Consider the following 20,763-nt stretch of genomic DNA (forward strand, 5'->3'; position numbering starts at 1 on the left):
TTTGGAATTTGTAGCATCCTAAATGGATTACCATTTAAAATACCACATACTGGTATTTTAAAGGAGGGTGCTGTTGTTTATGAATAATATTTTTAAGACAGGAAGACTAGGGCTACAAAATAATCATAGTCTAAAATTATGGACCAGAAGATTGGGTCTTGATGTCAATCAGTCACCTACAGTGGAGCAATTGTCCTCTGAGGGAGCCCATTCCATTTTATTCCCTTCTGATGATTTGTTCATGTCCAACCTACCATACCTCCAATGGAAGAAAGGGTTAATTGGGTTTCAAATCACCCAAATTCGAGACCAACAATGTGCTTTGTTTATTATTAGGCTTTTTGGTTTTGTTGTTTTCCTTTAGAAGGCACAGTCACTAGTGGCTATCCATCTCTCGGGGTGGGGCGGGGAAGGAAAAGCAGAGAAAAGGAAGCAGAGAAAAGTAAATTCTAGTTGTTTAAACTTTCTGTAGGAAGTGACCCCACAGTGAGGATATAAGTCCATTTTGCCAAAGCTTAGTCTTTGGAAATGTTCTGGGAAGGACAAGATACTTCCAGAGCCAATGAAATGAGCCACCAGGTTTACCAGAAGATTATAGAGCTATCTTGAGGAGACAAAGTTAAAAATAAGAACTGATTCATAAAGCATTTAGCTAAATTCATGAATAAACCATTATTATTTATACTGGGAACATCTGAATGTGTGTCTATAATGAGTTGTGGTGACTGCCAAGGGAGAACAAAAGTCACCAAGTTCTTTGCACATGCATTTCCCCCCTTCCATAACTCCCCACCCAACATCCTTTGCTTTGAGTTCTCTGTGCTCTTATGGGATTGTTTTGGATGTGCTAGGTAATAGATGTAGAGAAAAGAATCAGTGTAGTCATGACAACACAGTGCATGACGGCCATATTTCTATTTGTCCTTGCTGCGGTGGCAGAAGCCCATGTTCCAGCCTGTGTGTCACACTTACCTGCTCAGTTCCCTCAGCTAGCCCCACTGTCGCCTGCTTAGCTCTACTTCATGAATAATCATCAGATGAATGATGAAATCGGACTATGAAATGTTATGTCAATTACAGAGGCTTTATGGGAGGCTAATTAGCTTAGGAAGTAAAAACACTTTCCTCCCTTTTTCCTCTTAATTAGTTTTAATCAATCTGAAAAACATCCCAAGGAAACATTTTCAGGGAGAATTACAAAATGGTCATCAAGAGGATGGTTCTTCCTGCTCTCTAAATGCGAAAATCACTATGCAACAAGTGGGAGATGTTAAATGTTGCAGTTGCCTAATAACAAGAATAACGAAATGTAGGTTAAAGGGCGTTGTGTGATGCGGTGACACACTTAAAGCAAATGATGAAACTGGATGCAAATTCAAGGCTCACGGTGCTATTTATGTCAAAAGATTAACTTTCCACTGGGACAAAAATCTCCATTTGCAAGTCATTTTTTCTGATAGAGATGAAACACTTCACACTGCACAGGCCCTAATGGGCCTCACTCAGAACTGTCTGAGGAATACACACCAGGGAAAGAAGAAAGAAAAAATAGTCACTGAGCTTGGGGTTAACAGTGGGTGAGGGAGCATGCTTTGAATTACAAGGACTGGGGTTTATAGTATGTTAGTGGCACTTACTTTGAGTGAATTTAAGGGCTCAGTGTGTTATCAGTAACAGAAATGTGCAGAATTTACTCTGCTAGACTATATGATGAATGAGTGAATGAGTGTGTGACACATTAAATTCCTGATGCAGAAATCTAAACTACCCCAGTCACTCCTTCTGACGTGTGTGCTGCATGTTTAGCTTGGGCAGGACCAGCATCCTGCTCTGTGAGGATTCTTTCAAACATCTTTGCACTACACACTTTATTAATGGTTACTCCTCTAAGAAGCACAAGCTATCTGCATCTGACAGTTATTTTGTTCAGTTGCCTTGTGACGTGGCTATGACATGTTGAACATTTTGATGTTGACGCTATCAGGTTTTGGAGGCGATTGAATTCTTTATATTCTTTTTATGCTGATAAAGGCATTCTCAAAGGAATTAGGCCATACTATCTGCTTTGCTACAACCTTCCCAATTTACATTGAATCAAAATGTGACTGTTTTTAACTTTCACACATCCCTCTCTACTCCTTAGCCAAAAGAAAATTGTATAATACTTGTGTGTGACAACCGAGAGCTTTTATTGTGCCTGTGACTTCTCCAATCCCTCTTACTGCTGTTATTGGTTGGTTTTATGAGAGGCGGCACTGATCCCTGCTCCACCATAGGCTGCCTGATGTCTCACTGAGTTCGCAGAGCAAAACAGGACTCAAGGTGGACTGAGGAGTGAACTCCTTTAAACTTACTTCTTGGGGAAAGTTACAGTGCACATCACTGTTGTACGAGCCTTTATTACTGCAAAATATTCAGCCAGTAAGTTCTCTAAATACTTAGTCTGCTGTCTGAACAATACTTATCCCTTGGTCTCTGAGGAAGTGAGATTTTATCTATTCATTGTTGTTGGGTATTAATCTCAGGGTTTATGCATGGTAGGTGAGTGCTTTACCGCTGAACTTCGTCTCCAGCTCTAAACATGAGTATGAAGTGCATTAACTACTCTTCTGGCTTTCAAGACACAAACCAAAAACAAACAAATAAACAAAAAACTGACAGGAGACAATTTAAGGAAGGGTTTGAGGAGCATGGCTTGCAGTTCAAAGGATACAACCATCCTGGGGACAGAAAGGTTGTAAGAATGTGTGCCAGCTTGTCACACAGTCAGCACTGTAGAGGCAGCTGGGAGAGATGAATGTTGGTCCACTTTTCAGTTCTTTTCATGCAATGCAAAATCATAGCCTACCTCTACTGCCACTGCAGTTAGGCTGTTCTGCCCGTTTCAAAGATGTTTTCTCTGGAAATACCCAGAGAGACACTCGCTGAACTGTGTTCATGTGCTAATGCTAAATCAGGTTGAGCTGACAGTCTAAAGCCACATGGCGATTGTCTCAGAGTTTGGTTTGGTTTGGTTTATTGTGCTAGGGATTGAAGCGAAGAATGTGCTATGACCAGCAATGGCTCTCTCTTTCCCTGAATAACTTCCTCACGGTTGTTTCATATATCGACTCAACCCTTTACATCTCCTGTTCTCTGTCTGGCCTATGAAGAGTCACAGACGAGTATTTTCCTAAGATGCCTTTCCCTCACTTCCTTTTCCAGTGTGGTTGTTACTCTGCCATGTCTGTTCTTACGCAAGTATTCTTCGTCTTCATGTTGCGCTTCGGGAATCGAGACATGCTCATCTCTCAACTGTAATTAGAGCTAAGAAGGGACAGTGCTAATGTAGTTTTCAAAACATTTGGGAAATATTTTTAAAGCAAGGGTTTCTTGTAGAATGGTGGAGATATGCAAGCTCTGAGCTTTCATCACATACGCTTCAGAACTGCAGTAATAAATCTGTTCTGTCCCGTCATGGACCAACATGTAGGTTTTTGTTCATCAACCATGTTCTACAAGTGTCACATATATGTGTGTGTATATATATATATATATATATATACACACATTATATATATGTATATACATATATATGTGTGTGTATGTGTGTGTGTATATATACATACATATATGTATATATACATACATATATATGTGTGTGTGTGTATATATATATATATAATTTTGTTTTAAAATAAATTTTCCTGAACATAAGTCATCAAACTTATATTAGAGTTCAGCTGACATTATGAATATTAGCCAAGGACTAAAATAAAAAAATGAATAAATACAAACTCACTACCAAATGATTAGCATGCTCTAGTTTACACCCACTTGGTTGTTTTCCTGCCTAGTTTGGTTTTCTAAGACACATGGGGTGGGTCAGGGAGGACATAGCTATCCTCTGTGCTCTCAGTGTCTTCCTCCAAGGTTAGATTTTAGAAAGTCAAGTTCGGGCCAGGCAGCTATAAATTGTGCTTATTCTTTCATTGAGTAATTCAAATGTCATCGTTATAATGTATTTTGGAATTTTAGAGATTAAAACATGACTAACATTAAAATGGCCAGTGGCAATTACACGAAGGCTTTATTCAGAGCTGCGATAAGACTTCAGGAAGCAGGTCAGTTGGCTCTTTCTTGCAGTAAGGAAAAGATTAGGGTCCACTGCAACCCAGCATGGAAATGTGGGGATTTATAGCAGGGATCATTGTGAGGGGAGTGGGAGGAAACTGCTAAAATTATTAGGAGTAACCGCCAGATATAAACACACTTCTGACTAAACAAACCCATCATGGTTCTTGCTGCAGAGAAGCAGGGTGAGAAGACATTGCTTAGAATTTGGGAAGATGAGAACTCTGATCAATGACATGGATATCTGGAATAATCAGGTCGTGACGGTGTGGGATTCTACCTAACCTGACTCAACAGGCTTCTCTGCCAAGACTAGGTATCATGGGAAAGTGCCCAGATGGGTCTAGCAAAAGATTTTGAGGCATGACAAATGTTTGGCTCAGCTAAGAGTCTTTGTCGATAAAAAAAAATAGAGCATGCAAAAATATAGACTTAATGGCACCAAAAATTAGCAGCTAATAAAATTTCTGAAAGGCTCATATTTTATAAAATTACTTGTTAGTTTTATAGTCACAGCTGTAGCACCTTTTGAAAGAGTTAAATCAGCCTGTGACAACTCAGGTAAAGGATCAACAAGACAAATCCTCTATGGTCTAGTCTCAGGCAGATTCATCACCAAGGGAGAGGCTTAAGGTTATATGAATTTAATATGATGAGTAAATATTATTGTACTGAAGATTTGGACTTTATCTTATTTCCCACTTGTAAAAGAAAGGTCACAATAATCTCCAAAATTCTTTTCTTTATCTTTCCAGCATAATTATCTGGATCATTTTCTCTCCTTCGCTGCACTGTATAACCTTCTGGAAATGTGTTTAAGTTCAAAGACATGTTATCGAACCTGAATAAATTACCTCAAACTCCTGTTATAGATTTCTGCCTGCCCATTTGTATCATATGGATGAAGTTATAGACATTAATATTCTCATATGGAAGGGAATTAACTATATCTTTGGCAGGTACACTTGATTAGGATATAATACAAAGGTTGGAGAAACCTGACATTGCAAAGTGTTTATATGCATGTAGCCACACAGGAATAAGTAAAATATTCATGTTAAATACAGATGGTTTGGGGTTTAAGTATTTTAGATGTTGGGCAATTTCTTGATATTCTGTATTTGCTATATCATCTGCTAGTAAAATCAGGTAAGACCAAGAATACTCAAATCATATATGTTCTAGCAGAATTTACAACACACAGTCATTTAAGAGCCAGTTAAGTTCCCTGCTTGCCCTGTCTTGGAAACCAGTAGGCATCAAAGCAGGAGAGCATTGCATAGAAGCTGCTATTGGCCCAGCAGACTGTTGGAAGCATGCCAGCATTTTTGATAATGTGATTCCCCAACTTCCTTGATCATATCTATGTTATTATATTAAAGTTTCTCTGTCTCCCGGACCACTACTGGGAATTTGGGGAGGAAACTTGAGATTCCAAAGAACTGATGAAAGAATTACCCTTAAGTGTGTGGAATGTGTGCGTGTGTGTGTGTGTGTGTGTGTGTGTGTGTGTGTAAAAGCCTTTAGCCAATGCCTTGATCTTCTGATCTGTTTAGGAAATAAACAGGGTGTGCTATTTGGGATGGAATATTCATCTTACCAAAGGAAAATGCTATAGGTGCAATATAATTAGAGAAAGAAAGAAACAGAAAAACTTCACTCTATATTTGCGTCTTAGTGGAAATTTTGTTACAGTCTTTCCTTGATGGTAAGGACTCCTAATTTGAAGATTGTACCACTCCTATTCCAAACACCCAGGAATATAAGACACTCACTTAACACCTGTGGACTGTGGGAACATCAGTGGGAGGGCTAATAATTCAGGTACCTATTCCCCAGTTATAATATAGACCCTCAAAAGGATTGGTTGAAATTACTTTCAACTCTTTGCTAAAAACATGGTTTTTGGTCAACATTAGTATTGTTATAAAAGGCACTAAAATGAAGTATGGAACAGTACTCAGAAACACTGCCCAGCACTGGAAAGATGAATTCAGTTGATTACTCTAAATTATCTTTTAAGAAGGCAAAGGTAATGAGGACCTCTATACAACTGTGGCATAATCAGAATAATTAGCTGTTAGATCGGATCTGGTTGACGAATGACGATTCTGCAAAGAGGACTTCTGTGGGAATATGCTGGAAGCTGGGTGGCCTGGAGCAGTCAGACTGAAGAGACAGCAGGGAATGTAGGTCAGTGCTCTCATCTCTGCAGAGAGGCATAGAAAGCAGCCTGCTTGCTTTGCAGTGGTGGTGTTATGAGAGGTATTGAAAACGGAGCAAGAGAGGTCACTCCAGAAGGCTGCATGAGATATGCCTCAGGATTACTAAAGCAACTAATAACTCCCAAATGTCAAAATCACTGCAAGACCCAAAGGCTTGGACACAGCAAGAGCATTCACATATGAGTTAAGGGACTAGAGTCTAAAAGAAAGAAGGAAGATGGGTTTACCTGAGACTTCCAAGGGATGCTTACATTTTTCACTCACCAAGATTTTTCTTATCTGCTGGAAAAGAATATCCTTCCCTGTCTGCTGGGCATGGGAGGTAAGAGGTAGGAGCTGGTGCCAGGGATTATGACAGACAGTGATTGGTCACACTTCCATTTCCTACCTCTCACGGCCACACATTTTCACCTTCCCTTTCTCTCCCACCTTCTCTTGAAAACTTATATTCTCTCTTCTCTCTGGCAAAGGTGAGGTCAGAAGCCAATGATTCATTGTGCTATCTCCCATTAACAGTGTTTATATCATAATAGTCTTATGGGCTAAGGCAATTAAATCATTTATAGAGTCAGTCATCAATTGTAGGCTTTTCAGGCATCAGGTATTAGAGGGAGAGGCTTGTAAATTCTCATTTTTTGTTAGATCCTACCAAATAAAACTTGGTCTAACATAGCACATGCATTGTATAAATTTACCCAACAATCTTTTGTCACACACCCATTAATAGGTGCCAGGCACAATTCTCAGTACTCGCAAAACAAGTACCTCATGAAGGGCAGTTCCTTCAATGGCAGATACTCTATAGCACAGGAAAAGCAAGGAGAGGTAACAATAATGGATGAAAAGAAAAACGAAAGGCTTGACAAAACAATAGACCTGAAGTTTGAAAAACTACTCATCAACAGGACCGGCATGTCTACTGATGCACAGTTAGGACATTCATGTGGCAGACTGGGGGGAGGGAAGAGTGGTGAGAAGTCAGTAGACTGAGGAAACTCTTGTAGACCCTAAGCCCATTTGGGAAATATTAGCATAGGAAGAAATAAGTAAGATTTAAAGTAGAGCGGTGATATGATAAGAATTTTGTGTTAGGAGGTGGGGGTGGGAACACATTCCACAGCCTTGTGGAGAATGGATGGAACTGAGGAAAAACAAGAAGCCTGAGGAGGCTGTAAGGACACTCTTGGAGCTGTTCCCAGGAAATGGCAAGGAAGGCAGAGCAGCAAGGAAGCAGGAGGGCACCAGTGGGAGGAAAAATAATGACTAGTGCAGGATCCCCTGTTGAAAAGCTGTACAAAGCTCCAAGTTAATAAACAACTGTGTTCTCTCTGACCCTGCCGAGCCAACTCTGCGGATTACACAAACAGAGAGAAGAGATTGCGATACAATTTAATTTTGAATTCTTAGCATGCTTAATTTTCTCCAGTGGAATCCAAGTCCATACTGTGACACATGAATTATTTAAAATGCATACACTTTTCCTGTAGTGTACAGATTTATGGTTCGATACAGGAGAGTCTGATGCTAAACATATGTGCACATTAATTTTTGAAAATTGGGAAACTAGAGAATCACTATTTCCTGCAGCAACTTCTCCCAGAAACCAAAGGAAAACAGAAAGAGTAATATCACATACCAGAAAGCTCAAGGGAACGAATAAAAGCGAATCTCAAGGAACAGAATTGTGATCACCCAAACAAGGTAACTTTCTTACAGGTTTTCTCTGTGTGCCCCTAATCCAATAGACTGAGTGACTGACAGAGGACCCGTTACACACACCCAAGTTTCTTCTGCCCCCTAGACCCAAAACATAAATCTTGTTTCTCTAATAAAGACATTTAGGGCAGAAAGTTATGATAGTATCGTCAATATCTTAAGTTAGACGTGCCAAGACATTGGAACACATCCATCTTCCCTGTCCTCGTGATACCCTGTTTTCTCCCATGGGGCTGAGGCTTATGTTTTCCTTGAAATTTTCAATAAAAGATAAGAAAATAATTTCTTTTGGATCATCAGCTTTTTCCCACTGAACTCCTGCTAGGCATACTGGCAGGGACAACTAAAGCAAGCCCTCGCTCAGTTTAGGTGGACATTGTTATTGCTGCATTTGTCCCTTTTCTGACAAATTGCATTATGCTTCTGCCCTCAGAGCCATTAGAAGGTCCAGAGGGAGCAGGTGGTGATGGGGAGGGGCAGATCACACATTTGTCAACCCCGAGGCACAGCCAGGCAAAGTCTCTAGAACTCCCTTTGATTTTTGTATACTGGCTGGAGGGATAGGGTCTGACCCAGGGCGGGATACTTATTTGAGAGATGTCATTTGCTTCTAAACAGAAGGCCATGGTCTCTAGTGTTCAGAGGGAATGTGATGCCCCAGATCTGCTCAATAATTGCCCTGATTTCTGCCTAAGGCTTGACTTTCTTCTAGCTAAACGTTGTTTCCCCTAACACTCTCCCCCATTGCTAACAAAGTGGTTCTTTCATTCCACCCTGGGCGGTACAACATCTTTCACTCCGTGCATCAGCTCTGAGGCTGATTCAGCATCACAGACTTCCTTTGTGGCCATCTCCCTAGTCCTTGCTCTTCCACCCCCTCCTCTCTTGAGATTAAAAAAATAGTAGGGGATCCGAGTTAATGCTGAAGCATCTGCTGAACTCTAAAGAATGTTTTAATGAGTGCACATGAGAGAGAAACGCAGGTAGTCCTTGCATGAAATCTGTCGGTCTTTCTCTCTGTGTCTCTGTCTCTGTCTCTGTCTGTCTCTGTGTGTGTGTGTGTGTGTGTGTGTGTGTGTGTGTGTCTGTCTGTCTGTCTGTCTCTGTCTTTCTCTCTTTCCCCCCTCTCTCTCTTCTCTCTGTCTGTCTGTCTGTTTGTCTGTCTGTCTGTCTCTCCCTCTTTCTCTCTCTCTCTTAAATATTCCTATGGGAAAGGTCCTGCAATTGGAATGGTGGAGACAGTGGAGACAGTATAGCTCAGTAAAAATGGGATATATATATATCCCATTATATATATATATATATATATATATATAAAATCAGCCTAGAGAAGAGAGATTAAATACTCTAGAGCAGCAGTTCTTAACCTGGGGTTTGAATAGCCCTTTCACATGGGTCTAATATCAGATATTTATATTATTATTCATAACAATACCAAAACTATAATTTTGAAGTAGCAGAGAAATAATTTTACTGCTGAGGCCACCACAACATGAGGAACTATATTAAAGGTTCTGCAGTGTTAGGGAAGTTGAGAACCACTGCTGTAGAGCATCAGCCATGATGTCTGCCACAGAGAGACATTAACGCCCACTTAACTGGCTAGAGTGCAGATACGAGACTATACAATACATACGGAAGGTACTATACTAACCGTGCCTCAAGAATCCCACGAATTTCTGTTCCTATTATCATCCTGTCACTTACAGTGGCACAGAGGCATCATGGGCTTTTAGGAGAGAAGAGCCTTGAAGATGGGTCCAGAAAGTGTTCTAGTGGTCATCCCAGCTGTAAACCTTTCCTTTTTACCAGTCATAATTTAGCTGCAGGTAGAAAAACAAACCCCCATCCTTGATTGAAAGCTAAGGGATAAGGAAGGCCAGAGTCTGACTGAAGTCAAATATTAACAGGATATTTGGTGTTATGAGGTACTGTGAAGAGCTAAATGGCTTGTGACAGAGAAGATTTGGAAATGGGCAGGCATGCTTCATTACATGTGGTTCATCAAGGACAGCCTTACCAAGACCATGGTGTGGTATCACCAAGGTTCAGTCATCTAGACTCTTCCTTCAACATCCACTCACCAAGGACTTTTGCTTTTAATTTTCCTTGATTTGAAAATAGGCAAAAATAAAGGACTGTTACGTTCACAATTGAAAACTTTTACAAAAATACATATTTCACTCATCAGAGCAATACCAACACCCAGTGGGAAAATAAAATCACAAATATATGTGTATGATATATCCTTATAACTTTTTGGTGGAAAAAAGCTCGAGTTTGCGTTGGAGTTAAAAATCGAGTGGCCAATGCCAGGGGTAATGGCTCACACCCATAATTCTACTAAGGAGGATGGGGCAAGAGGATTGCCCTAAGTTCCAGAACAGCCTGAGCTACATACAAGTGCCTTCAACAATCTAGGAGCCTTTGTTTATACTAGGACACAAATTGAAGTGGGAGCGAGAGGGTTCTTAGATTCTTAGCCCTCTTTGTGGAAAGCTTAACAGAGACAAAGATGACAATGTTCACAAGTCTGTCATGTGGAATGACAGTAGTAAGTGCTGTTAACCTCCTAATTAGTGTCTGTGGCTCGACTAATTTGGCAGACAGCGAAGTTATTGCCACGTAGAACTTTGTGAGAATAAAGAATTTCATTCACCGTGCCAGCTTCCTCTCCCGAATCTGCCTGGATTAGGGTGGTAGCACATTCCTCTGGCATCACTTATGAGCCTGTGTCCATCAGTGTAGACATCATGAATGTAAATAAGTCAGGGTCTCAAAGTGCAAAGGGCTCCCCTTGGCCCTCTAAGCTTCAGGGAGACTCCACTGTGGAGAGAGACCCTTAGACTCCCAGAAAAGGGATTGCCCTCTCCTCTCACTTGAGAAACTAGAAGAGTACTTTCCTCTCATGTCCTTTGTAGAGGTCTATGTATCTCTGCCCTCTCATATATAATGTGACCTCAGGAACACATCTATGGGATATTTTGTATTAGAAATAGATCAGTTCTCTGAGCATTAATATTCTGTGGTGTGAAATATCCAAACCAGGTTTCTTTTCTTATGAAACGACTCAGTGTTCAATGAGAATATTTCAAATAATATTATCCCTGCTGCTTTTGGTAACAAGTGCCTTTTAATAAAGGCAGGATCTCTATTGAGAGCGCATGTACAGGAGATCAGCAATTTCAAAAGATTCTGTAATTTTATCCTGTCTTTTAATATCTTCAGTTGAGAGTGGCTGGCCCAGAAGCAAGAGCATTAGTGACAACAGACTAAAAGCATTCATGTGATACAGAGGTTACAGGTGGGAATGCTCAATGTCTCATAGACAAAATTTCAGTATTTCATTCAGTAGTCCAGAAACATTCCATTTTCTAATGTTCCCCAAATTCTTTGACTCCATTAAAACATATAACAGGGTTGGTTAATGAGTAGGAAAATTCTATAACAAGAAAAGATTTCTGCTGGATTCCGTATTCAGTATTAGATATGTACTTCAAGGTATTTATAGATAACATTCACACATTCATCATACATGTATTTAATTATAAATTAGCAATGAAGAGACTGTCTTTTTCATTTAGAGATTAAGAGCATAATGCAAAGTGATCATAACAGAAGCGTGTGACAGTTTTAAAAGTCAACAGTTCCTTACTTACTGTGTTCTAATTCTCAAATCAAACCTTTGTAACTCTCACTCATTTTTTCTGGTTTTACCTATTAATCTTTAAATAAGGGCTTTCCTTGTTGTTCTAAATATTTTAGAACAACTTCTAACTTCCAACCATTTCAAATTGCAGATATTGGCTTTTCCTTTGCACATTCATCCCTCCTTGTTCTTCAGTATAACGCCATTCTTTGGGGTTAAATTAGCATTATTTACAGGTTTTTGGTTGTTAAACATTATTCACAGGTAAGTTATCTCCATGGATGAAATTAATTTTTTATACCTATCTAAGTTAATAATTTGACCGTCTATACTCTACTGTAGTCAAATGCTTCTATTGTAGTTCTGGGACTCAGTGAGTGACAGAAAGCATCGGCCTCTCTATTCATTTGAGGGCAATCCCTTTGGAGCCCTCGGCCTTACATCCTACCTCTAATTTCATTGGTTTCTCACAAACTTGTGCTTTTGCTTAGACGTCTGCCTGTTAAACACCTCCAGTCCCCTTTTATACCATACTTCACAATGTTAGAAGAACCCTTGAGTGTCTCCTTCAAAAAGAATGAGTGTGGAGGTTTGTCACGAATACCTTTATTCTCTCAATATAGTCGAAGTTCGTTGTCTCGCATGTGAAATTCTAAAAAGTGCCTTGTCTGATGTCTTAGCTTTCAGTAATCATTTCCACTACTTTACAACGTTTCCTGGTTGTTGTCTACGTTCCCTTCTCTTTATTTTAGTGTGTTTTAACTTTCCCTATACTGAGATTTGGGGATTCAGTAGCAAGAGATGACTACTGAAGGATAACCAACAAATGATACAGTTTTATTCCTATTTCACAAATCCTCTGTTTGGCTCGTTTGATATTAGGTGTGTGTGGTAATTTTGTCAACCACAGCAACTTAATTAAGATTTGAGTTTAAAAGGCAAATGCAATTTTAAGTAATGAGTTTGTGAAAAATGTAGTTTGAAATTACCTAGCTCTTGAAAATGTCTAGATTGCTTTTACTCTACGGTTTATAAGCCTATCTCACTTTTACTTTTATTCCTGGTATTTGTGTTAAGTTATAAGTTGTTTTCAGAAATTTTAATGGAGAATTAGTGGAGAAAAATTGGGGTGACGTAAGGGACTAAACATGAAAGAGACCAAGGGGTATGACCTGTCTTTGTTATGGAACGTTTTTGCTACATTCTGATATATTTGGACTTTGTGAATCAGGTCTGCCTGAGTTGCATCACACATAAGTCCTGACTGCACTGCATGTGTCAGCTTTCATTAGAGAGAAATGAAACGAGATCAGTGCTGGTTTAATGGAACCAAATAATAACTTTTCAGTTGACGTCAAAGACTTTGAAAAAATCCCACCACGGTATCTTCGGTTTGTATCACCATCCCCAAGAATTTCACAGTATAAATGGTCACCTTAACAATAGGAGAGATCTTATCTCCTCCCCACATTAACAGTAAGCAGTTGAAGTATCATTTATTGTTAAGGGCAGACCATAGAAAGGAAGGAAACAAGAAGTTGCTCTTCCTCATAATAAAAATGTATTTAAAATGCCAGTGATGGGGATTTTAAAATCACTCGAGTCTCAGTATTGGGTCCCTGATCCCTGGAAAGACAAAGAACCAGTGATTTCGTGATCATTTTGTATGATTTTGGTAACATTCCAAGGTCAACCATTGAGACTTATTTCCATTTCACTTTGATCCTATAATTTCCTTCAGTAGTAAATACGGCTCAGGATAACCATAAATAAATATTTAGCTCAAGTAAATATTAAAAATAATAGTAACTCTAGTGATTAAAAGCACATCAGATCTCAGGGACCTGGTGAAACCCCATGGTGAGGGGGTGGGGTTATGATGAATCACCCGACTGTAACTTGTCATTGCATCCACAGAGGGACACTGGATTGATGGAAGAAGAGAGTAACTCTGCCCAGAATTGATGGTACCCTATGAGATCATCACAGCTAATAATGCTTGCCCACACTCATTTAGTAATCGAGAGAAACAGCATCTCAGAAAACTTATAGGTCTGCCACATGGTTAAATACTATTGGCCAAGAACTACTGTGATCTTGATCTTCATTTAGAACCTGGAAGGACTGCGTTAAGTCATAATGGTTTTACAGTACCATTTCCTTCACATTATCGTGGTTTTCAGAAGAGGCAAGGCCACCATAGAGTCTGATGGCATTTACACGCAGTGCATTTAGAAATGAAGCAAAGGTCAGCCAGGTGGACACTTGAGTAATCAAGTAAATCCTTTTTACATCAATGAGAGACGATAAAAACCCAAATGCTGTCGGTAAAAATAGAATATACTTTTGAAAGTTTTCTCTAAAAGTTTTTACTTCCTTTTATTAGGTCTAAGTAATATGTAGGGTATGGCCAGACCCCTTCCAGAAAATACACCGAAGATTAACAGACATTCTAAATTACTTAAGAACTGCACACAGTTGCATTATTAATGTCTGTTTTCTCACTGATGGTATAAAAGTGATTCTTAAAGAAAAATGGAAGAGAATGTTTATGTGCCCTTTGCTTCTCCCTCCCCCCCAGCCCTTCAGAGTTTATCGACTCTTCATCAATTTAATTATTGTGTTATAGCTGTCTAATGTACTTGCCACACAGGAGGCTAAGTAGTTTCCTTCCCCAAGGTAGTTTTCTGTTGCTGGAAAGCCATCCATCTGTGAGTCACGCTGGCCTCTTTGGAAATATCCTCCCATTGATTTCCCTACTAGAAAGATCTTTAAAAGATGATTCAAGAAAAAAACATAACATACCCTGCGTTCGTTTCCTTAAATTTAGACTGTGATATTCTTCACATCCTCTGGAAGAGAGAAGTAATTTACACACATCAAGGCTAAAATATATTTTAAGTACCTCACATTATATTTTAAAGAGCTGGTATCAACCACGAAAAAAAAAAGAGAAAATCACTAAAACCTTACATTATCTTTAGGACCACCAACAGATGCCTTAGAGTTATTTTAGATTAGGTTGCCAATTTAGAAAGAATTGTATCAATCTCTTAAGGGTCTCTTCACATATCGTCAAGGACCAAGGATTTTCATGTGGGTTTTGAAAGATAGAGGTAAAGCATAGGTCTTGAACCAAGAGATTAAAAACAAGATTAAAATAAGGAAAGCAGAAGATTGGTCAACTTAGACATGGACCATCGACCAAGAAGAGGCGATCTGTGAACACACTGGCTAGTCTGAATTATTTTCTTTCCATAATAAAGAATTATGGTTAAAATATCTACACTATATTCCAAAGGGGAGCAATCTTTTGAAAGTCAGTAGAAATAGAATAAAAATTAATATTTATTGAGTACTGTTGCTCAGCTGCCCAGAAACTTTCAGCAGTGCTCTACTCTGTCAAACTATGTGACTGCTGTTTGCCTCCAAGTCCACAGTGAACCGATCCCAAAGTGTGAGTCTACACTCTGAAGCTCAGCTGTGTTCCCGCTACCCTGACTTATGAAAAGACACTCTCAGAATTGCTTTACTGAAATATTATTTTTATGCAGCCTACTTCCTCAAATGTTCTCCTCCCCATACTGTAGCCGGCATTTTGCATTCTGTGGGTTCCTTTATCTTCCTCCTGTCTGGATCCCTTTTCCACCCGTCCCCAGGCAAATCGTAGGCAGCTGCTGTGGACAGTCTGAAGTAGCCCCTTATCACACACCTGGGATTAGAACAAAAACATATTCGTGTAACAGTTTCTGCGTTATTTAAAGAAGCCAGAATTCTCACCCCACAGTATGGGTTCCCCAAAGTCTCCACTGTTGAAACACCCTCGGCTCCATAATCTCATTTCAAGGCCATGTTCAACTTTTCCTTCCCATATCCTCTCACCCATAAACAGTCTTCCTAAAAATATTATCATGCATGTGGCCATGATGGGCATTCCCACCGTGCATGTGTGGAAATATCATAAGACATTTTGTGGAGTTTCTTTTCTCCTCACACCTTTGTGTGGCTTCTATAGATCAGACTCAGCCCGCAGGGCAAACAATGGCAGCTGAGCCATTTCAGTGGCACCCTGCTCTTTCACTCTTTCTTCCTGGATTCTTAATGACTGCCACACTTACTGCTTAGACATTTCCACTTAGAAATAATCGAGCATGCTTGCTGCTCTGTTCCCCCGAGATTGACATAATATTGAAGTCCTCCAGGACACAGAAGCATTTCATGCTCATTGAGTTTAAAATATAATCTGAATACCTGACCGGGCATTTTGAAAAAGCTTGTTTTTTTGCTGTATGACAGAACAAATCATTAAAAAAATCACTCAGACCACCTTTAGCATCTCGGAACAAAAGTTTTAAAGTTATTTTAGGTAACTGGTCAATTTGGAAAGAAACGTGGCAATCTCCAAAGAGAATTCTAGAGAAATAATTGCTGTCAAGGAACTAGAATTTCCAGTGGGTATAGAAGATTTGTTAAGTGGGAATGTTAATTTCAAGGCATGGCAGAAACTAATATACAGAAGAGGGAAGTGTAGAATTCAGTAACGACATAGAAGCTAAGTAGTTGTCACTACATATTAGCAGAGTAATGGGTTTTCGATAGTCTATAAATTATATATACATATACATATATATAAATTTCACACACACACACACACACACATACACTTATGGGTTTTTGCCAATCTGATTGAAACACAATAGCACAATATGCTATAACACAGCACAACACAACACAGAACAAAACAATAAGGTGATTCTTATATCAACATCCGGAAGGAACTGGATTCAGCCAAGAAGGAGAGGCTGCCTAAATGTGGATCACCAGGCCCAGGATTGATAGGTCTCCACTCAGCACCCTGGATCACTGGGTGTTGCAATAGTCAAAGGCCTTTTGCGCTGTTGTTTATTTGTCTCTCAGTTCATGCAATCAGAAACAGGAGATGTCATTACCCTGTCTTTTAATTCCTGTCAAGACTGAGCAGTGCTTTATGAAATAAACAAATGGAGATTTGTCATGCTGATTATACAAATCAAGTCCCAGAGAGAAGCAGGCTGGATCACAGAGCCCAGACTTAAGCGTGGGGCTTCTTCATCCATGTTCACAGTGCTCCCTTTCAAGTTAGCACTTCAAGCACCTCAGCATCAGTCCAGTGAGTAAAGGGAAACCTTGCAATTTACATCCGGTTGGTGTAATGCACAGGGCAATGGCCACTTAAACATCCGAGCTAGTGGAAGGAAGGAAGCAAGACGGTATCTTTAGCCTGCTTAATAGAGTCAGTTCGAAATCAGTTTTCAAAATGAAGAGGATATTGGTAGAAACAGATGAAGATAGGATTGGAGGATTATTGCAATTGTAAAATGAATAAAATTGTCAAAAGTGATCTTTAGAAACATCAGTTAGGACAAAGCTGTAGAGCCATATGTGTACTTTCACAGTCACAGAGAAAAGGTCATCTCTCATTCTCCCCGCTTATAACCATAGACCACCTTCAAATATGATACCGGTTCCAGAAGGCATCCTTAACACACTCCCTGATGGCTCAACTAATGACCAGGAACTTTTGATTGTCACCCACGCAAATACTGAATATGTAGACCACTTCCATGCCTTCTGAGGAGAGGTGAATGTCAGATTCCTTTTTCTTTCCTTCCTCCTTTCCTTTCTTTTCTTTCTTTCTTTCCTTCTTTCTTTCTTTCTTTCTTTCTTTCTTTCTTTCTTTCTTTCTTTTATTTTTCTTCAGTGTATTCAATTATACTTCCTCAGACCCTTGATCCATTTGTTCTGCTCCAAACACCTTCTTGGGCTCTGTCTCAGCATCTCTGCTCTCTGGAGTTGGCACTAAAATCATAGCATGGAAAGGACATGAATGTACACCTATACAGATGCACACACCTACCCATCACACACTACTACGTGTTTCTACATATCATCCATACTGCATTATAATATTAAGCTACCCATTTTGCTTACCACTTTCAACACCCATAGAAGTTAACCTTCCCTAAGGTGTCCTACAATGCTCACAGCAGTCACTCTGTCACAAACCTGAATCATAAAATTGGAATTGTATTGGTTGTTGTGGTAATCTTTTATTAACTGCATCTCAAAGGAGAATGTATTTATTCTTTTTTCCTGCCTTCCTCTGACTCCTTGAATGCTGGGATTAAAGGCATGAGCTGCCACCATGCCCACCACAAAATAAAATGTATTTCTTTCAGGGAGAAGATACCTTTGGGAGAAAAAAAAAATGAAACTGCCTTGCCATCCAGAAACTTGGCTTTTAAAATAACAGAAAATAAAATTAGACTGTGAAGAAAAAGGCATTTCCTGACAACTTGGCTTTGGATGAGATTCAGTTTGGCAGTTGTTAGTTTCCCACTGCTCTGTGACAGTTACCACAGAATTAGCAGCCGAAAGCAACAGCCATTTGTGCTGTCTCTGGCTGTGGGGAGATGCAGTCCAGGAAGGGCTCACTGGCCTCCAGGCTCAGCTCTCAGCAAGGTACAGCAGGTGTTGACTCAAGGTGCCTTTTTGTCCAGAGGCATTGCCTGCGCATCCACATTTAGGCAGCTTCATCTTCTTGGCTGAATTCAGTTCCTTCTGGATGTTGATATAAGAATCACTTTATTGTTTTGTTCTGTGTTGTGCTGTGTTATGTCCTATGGTGTTTCAGTCAGACTGGTCACAAACTCATGATCCTCTAGCTCCATCTCCAAAGTGCTAATGTCACGGGTGGGTGTGTTTCCCACTGAGAACTAGTGGCAATATCTGTCCTCAGTCCCACTGACTACCAATCGTGCCATGTCATCTCTTACTCAAATAACATAGCCCTTTACTCCTTTATAGCCAGCAAGAAAAGTCTGTGCAATCGGAGTGCAATGGGATGTAATTTATTTGCAGGAAAGGCATGGCATCATCTCTTCGATCTTTGGTTAGTTTTGACCATATCAGGTCCTTCTGCGTTCCAGTGGGAGGTTTTGAACACCCATAGCAATCAAGTTCAGACATGTACACAAGAGCCTTGTCCACTGTATTCTACATATGCACACAGATATATAAAAGGCTAACAACCCTTGCCTCTAGCCATGTTAGAAATCAAGGGCAGTGCCTGAAATATTACCCAGTGCGTCAAAGGATATCCATGTCAAGCTATGCAGAACTGGGCTTACACTATGGTCCCTATAACTGCAATAAACTATCTAATGACCAAGACTAAATTGACTGACTGATAAAAAACATTCCTATTCCTATATGGAACTGGTTCTAATAATTACTGAGGAGGAGGAGAACAGTTTTTAAAAAAGGATGAATAAGAAAAATCGACTTGAGTAGGAGACAGATTAGGAAAAAAAAATCACTGAATTTGATTACCTGGGCACGCTTACTTAATGACCCATCTTTTGACCATCCAAACCATTCTGTTCTACTTATTCAAGAGGAAGGAGAGAAAGCTGCAGGTGGTGATATTCAGAGGCCTTGAGACAGGAAAGACCAAATCCATTGCAGGGAATGGGAGGCAGACAGAATAAACTAAAGGACAGACACATGGAAATGAAGGTGAGAACCTAGGGAAGCTCTGGAGACCACAGGAAGGAGGTGGCATTCATCTGAAGTGCAGTGGGAAGTTTTTGAGGGTTTCAACCAGGAATGAAAATGGCTCAAATTTAAAAAGAAAGAAAAAAAAAAGGATGCCTTTAGTGTCTTCTTTTCCCCCCTCATTAACTAGAAAATATTCCTGCCTGGCTCCCTGAAATTGTACCACCATGATTTTTGGTGGTGGTGTTGGACAAGATTTCCCAGGTGGTCCTTAGGGAAGGCCCTGCTCAGATTAAAGTAATTGCCACTTAATCATGTCTGTGATACCATTTTTAAAATGTTGCTTTGGGCATGATATATCTAATGTTGTAAGTTTTTTTCTTGTTTTATGATGACTGCATTTTTTATTTTAGGGACATAAACGTTGTAGGCAACATATTTCTGTTTATATTTGTTATCCCAGTGTTGTCTAAGATCTCATGAAATCTCTGTGATATAAATAGCCCGCTTAAAGTAAACTGGCCTTATTTTGAAAGATCTCAGCACAGAGATGTGGAACCCAAGGTCTGTACTTTTTTCCCTGTTATTCAAGTAAATCATAGAGTACAATAATATTTTCAAATTTCCTCTCAAGTCATGAATAACATTTTTTTCTTTGTGATTTTTATCTAATTAGTTCTAAGACAGCATTTCTATCTGAAGGCTTTCTACAGGAACTCTGTTCCCACACAGAATTCACTGCTGGCAGACAAAGGACATGTTACTCAAGTTTTTTTTTTTTTTTTTTTGCTACCAATTAAATAGCAAAAACCATCCCACCGAGACAACACAGACTAAACTTTATCTCATTAAGACAAAGTCCAGATGCCTTGTTTACTTGTGGTTAAAAATCAATGCCCCATTGTCTTCTGGAAATACGTAATTTGAAGCAGAAACAAGAAACAGGAGGTATGTCTTCATCACTGTGTCAAAACAAATAATTAAAATGCAAGGTTTTTTTTTTCAAATGGAATTTGTTAGGAAATCAACAGTGGTTTAGAATGCTACAAATAGTCAATATGGAGAATTCTTTGCTTCCTTAGGATTTACCCAGAGATAAGGACTTGTATGTTGTAGAATCTCAATTGCTGAACGAATGAATGTGATTTTATTTAGGATGAGCAATTGAATGGAATTAAATATTAGTGAATTAAACTACAGCTTACTGAACTGACAGATTACAGTATCTGGTCATTAGAATGGGGCAAGACTACGCTCACAATCAAAGGTTGGGGGTGAGTTGGATTTTCTCTTGGTTGTAATATTGGTTCATGGAAAAGGTAAATTCCAGTTGATGCCAGTAGGGAATACGTTCTCTAATATTCTGAAGAGCCCGTTTCTTCCTATTATTGAAGTGGTTTGATGACACAGATAAATGGTCTTGATTGTAAATGTGGAGTCCTTTGTTTCAATTTGCATATGCTTAGTGATACAAATTCCTTCCCTTTGGGAGGTCAGGAGGCATGTTATCTAATGCAACAGATG

The 20,763-nt window shown here is 39.5% G+C and overlaps 1 protein-coding gene across 2 annotated transcripts in view; it reads left to right on the top strand.

Annotated features, from left to right (window-relative positions):
* The window catches only part of Unc5c (unc-5 netrin receptor C), a 372,474-nt gene that overhangs the window by 136,973 nt on the left and 214,738 nt on the right, over positions 1-20,763 (top strand).

Source organism: Rattus norvegicus, chromosome 2, assembly GCF_021556685.1.
Source record: "Rattus norvegicus strain SHRSP/BbbUtx chromosome 2, alternate assembly SHRSP_T2T, whole genome shotgun sequence".
NCBI classification, from domain to species: Eukaryota; Metazoa; Chordata; class Mammalia; order Rodentia; family Muridae; genus Rattus; species Rattus norvegicus.